The sequence below is a fragment of the Amblyomma americanum genome, chromosome 5 (assembly GCF_052857255.1).
Source record: "Amblyomma americanum isolate KBUSLIRL-KWMA chromosome 5, ASM5285725v1, whole genome shotgun sequence".
Lineage (NCBI taxonomy): Eukaryota > Metazoa > Arthropoda > Arachnida > Ixodida > Ixodidae > Amblyomma > Amblyomma americanum.
In genome coordinates this window covers 145,902,999-145,907,257 of record NC_135501.1, presented here as the reverse complement: position 1 = coordinate 145,907,257, position 4,259 = coordinate 145,902,999, and the positions used below count along the sequence as shown (strand labels likewise).

General features: G+C 43.6%; 1 pseudogene; it reads left to right on the top strand.

Moving 5' to 3' along the window:
- The first annotated feature begins 366 nt into the window (after nucleotides 1-366).
- LOC144135568 (U2 spliceosomal RNA) lies at nucleotides 367-487 on the top strand (annotated as a pseudogene).
- The last annotated feature ends 3,772 nt before the right edge of the window (nucleotides 488-4,259 follow it).

Here is a 4,259-nt window from a genome sequence, read left to right as displayed (position 1 = left end):
GGCACGATGCTAAAGCGCTGTCTGTCCAATGTACAGATCCTTGGATACGTCGTCAAGACAGTTTCGTGGGACTGCGTGCCTAGTGACGTCATCCGCGTGCGCTTCCCGGACGAGTAATCGATGTACGAGCCGCACGCGAGGACCTTCGCGCGTGCATCGCCTGACTGCCCTATCGCCCCTGTGTGCGACAGTTGTGGGTTCACAGAGGGATCAACGGCCTGGCTCCCCCGTGTTTCATGGAACTTTGATACTTACGCGTGCACCACTGACATCAGCGGAACCGCGACGTCACCAGCCAAAGCTATAAAAATGCGACCTGAGGCTGCGTTCTTCGGTGGGATGTAGCGAATGTCCGGACTCCGTAGAATATCTGTTACGGGTTCAGTTGGACTTATTTTTGGAAATGTGGCGGAGAGTTTGAAGGTTGCTTCACTCCCGCCACCGGTTGGCCCGGTATTGCACTACCTCCGGGATCGGCCTTGTCTTTAGCGCGTCTTTACTATCCTGTCTATCTATTACATCTTTCAACTCTCCTTCTATCTGCACGTGGCAGCGATTGTGGCTCAGCTTGAACCAGTGGGCAGGCCTGTGTACTTTCCTTTCTTTCTTCCTGGCAGCATGAGACAGACAGACAGACTTCATTGGACAAAGCAACAGCAGCTGCGGAACGATGCTGAAGCGCTGCCTCTTCATTGTGCAGTATGGTACCTTGAGAATTCCCGATGCCTGAAACCAGACAATTGTTAATTGCTGCTGTTCCTCTGCCCACAAGACGCGAATGACTTCTGTTCAAATGCATTGTATTGAATCAGTCGTCTTTTGCTGATAGAAGACGTGGAGCTCAATCCAGCCCGCCCTAAACCTGACACGTCTAAAACCTAAAAAAAGCCCGGTAAAAGCCCGGTGAATAACGGTAACTCATCTTAACACCATGAGCCTAATGGAAGCCCTTCTGTGCGCCCTATGGGCTCTGCAAAGGCCCCTCAACATTCGGCTCCTGTTTAACTGAAAGTGCTGATATTTTCACCATGCTTGCTGAAGTTCTTGAAAGGCAAAAACAAATGGCCGAAGACCTTAGCAAATGTAAGTCACATGATTTTGCGGACTCTCGTTTTGATGTGCTTGAATCCCGTGTGGCGGTACTTGAATCGTCTCCATCAAGTCAGAAGGTTAATGCCAGTGATTCCGATTTTTTGCGCTGCGAACTAAAAACAATAAGTGGAAATGTAGCTCGGTTGGTTCCAAATAATGACGACCTTGATAACCGCTCCTGTTGCAACAACATTATAATATAGAGCTTGGATATGTTGGTGGTGGTTTCTCGTCTGCGTCAGTGGCACTCATGACGGTGCGAGTTGCCGCCGCCGACTTTCGGCCTGCCGATGCTGCGGGGCCGTCGATTCAAGGCTGCAGGTGATTTCGTTCGCTCAAGCCACGCTTGAGAGGAGCACGCTCGTAGCGCGCAAGTGTGTTAGTCACGTGGTTTATGTTGTATTTCGTGGAATTTCTTTGGAGTTGGGAAAAAAAAGACGCACGCCAGGATTTCTTTATCGTAAATGGTGGAAAGGGGGTTTCTGAAGGTGCTCGACAACTCTTCAAATGCAATTTGTTGTCTAAAGTCAATATTTACTAATTTCGATAATTAAACTGGGGGAAATTATTAATTATTTGCGAAACGAAAATTGCCTGTGGTGCGCGAGATCGCTGTCAGCAATATGCAACTGATTTAACTCGCCTGCCTTTAATAACTGATATTTAAATCCTTGGCTAAATTTAGCTGGGGCACCCGGTATTACATCGCACACTCATCGCACACACATCGCAGACTTAGGCGTACGAAGCGCTCAGATAATCAAGCAGCCATGACACGTTTCATGAAAGCGAAAGAAGAGCTTCGATTGAACATAAACTCAGCTAAGGATTTTTTTCTTCCTTGTGATGTTACAGGATACACTAAAGGCTAACCAGCGTAAATTTTTGTCACCTGCTTTTCCATGTGATACGAGGGGTACGGAGATGAGGACTAACAATGAGTGTACAAACGATCCATTTCATCATGTAAAATGTTAGAGCACGTCACCTAGAAACCCATTATGGAATACCTGGAATCGGATCATTAATTAACAAATGCTCAGCATGGCTTCAGACGAGGTTTCAACCCTTTTACACAACTTAATGAATTAACTCATGATATTTGCAATATCCATGATGTGGGCAATCAAATAGGTGCAATATTCATTGATTTTTCGAAGGCGTTTGATACAATGATTCACACGAAACAAAGGTATAAACTTAACACCATCCTGAACAACCCCGCATTCTAAACCGGATTTCAAGTTTTCTTTGGTTCTCAATTTGCGTCTTTCAAGGAAAGTAATTCTGGAATAGTAGACGTGCCCTCAGAAGTTCTACATGGTTCTGTATTGGGTCCTTTGCTTTTCTTGATTTTTATAAATAAATTACCTTGTGACATCACCACTAGCCTACGTCTCTATGCTGATAACTGCGTGTTATATCACAAAACTACATGCTTTGATGACCACTTACACCTTCAGAAATCATTCTCAGAATTCTGCTCTTGATGCGACACGTGGCAAATGACGATTAACATCCACAAAACCGTTGTTATGACTTTCAGTAACAGAACGGCACCTTCCGTGTTTACTTATAAAATTAACAATACCCTCCTCCAGCGCGTGAACCAATACAAATATATTTGTCTTCCTTTTACACCCAACATGTCATGGTTCAAACATATAGAATTAATAACCTCAAAGTCACTTAAAAAGATATGATACCCGCGTCGCACAACAAAAGCTGCTTCTAGAGATACGAAACTACTAATGTATAAGTCGCTAATCCGTCCGCAGCTTGTATACGCCTCTCCGGCCTGAAACCCGCATAAACAACCCGAAATTAAAAAAAAACGAGGCATTCCAGAAAAAAAAGACATTCTTTTCTTGTACCACAGGTTTTGTAGAGATTTCTTGCCTTCCACAGCACTTTCATCACTGGGCCTGCAACTGCTCTCAGCTCGAGGAAGGGCTGAGTCTTTAAAATTCCTGCATTGTATTATTAACTCCTCCTGCCGGACCCCTACAAATGATTATCTAATCGCAGCTATACCATCTAAAACTAGAACTCACCACAGCATAAACATCACTCCTTATTTCGCTCGCACGGACATTTTAAGTACAGTTTCGTTCAGCATGTAATCGAATGTTGGAATTCTTTATCTGGTTGCACGCGCTCTCTTCCCTTAAACCTGTTTTGAGTAGTTTTGCCTTTTCTTGCATTTGTTTTTTTTTCTGCTCATTTTGTCTCTGCTGTTTGCCATTGTTGCGCTCCTTCTTTCCCTACATTGTTTTGTTTACACCCACCCACGCAATAGCCCAATAGGGAGGGCTGCAGTATGAACAAATCATAATAATAATAATTCTCTGCACGACCCGCCTAATCTAGGTCGTTGTTAAAATTCATGCTATTAGTTCTTGTTTCTAACTCCATAAAAAATTAAACACATATGCGAACAGCCTAAGTTTTACATCTGGCCCCATGACCTCAGGAATGTTACTGTTGTAAACTGAATATAACAGAAGTCTGCGCAGAGAAATCTGCGGGAATTCTGAAAACAGTCTGGTGCACCGAATAGATGACCATTGCTTTGGCCTACGTTGTTACAATTAGGTACCATTTATTCAGTTTAACTAATGTAGAAATAATTAAGCTTATCTCGAAGTGTAAAAACAAAATTTATTGTGCGGCACCTCACAAAATCTTGATGCAAAATAGGTACCGATTACGTCAGTCTTCTCTCTCGTATGAATGGTATAAATTGTAAACTATGGATTATGTGGAAAGCTCTCTTCCGAATCGATGGTGATGTGGGTAACGTAAACAGGTAGTGTCAACGTAGTGAAACACATGCTGAGCTATTGTACGCTCGATAATCTTCCGAGAATTGGGTCTAAGAGATATTGAACAATAATTGCTTCCTAGAGTCCACTTGGAATCTTAAAAAACCGGAACTTTTACTGCACAGCGCCAACCTTGTGGTAGAGAATGATTATGCGGGGACTCTATGAATATGAACTTTATGCATTGCTGTGCCCTTTATGCATACCTCCGGAGAAAGGGTATTCGTACGTCAGCCGGGTCGTTAGTTTTTTTTTATTCAAATTCACGAGCTTCTTAGAAACACCAGGTGGGCGATTGCGATGTTATCTATTTGGCTACACACCAAGCGTTCTAAACTAAGC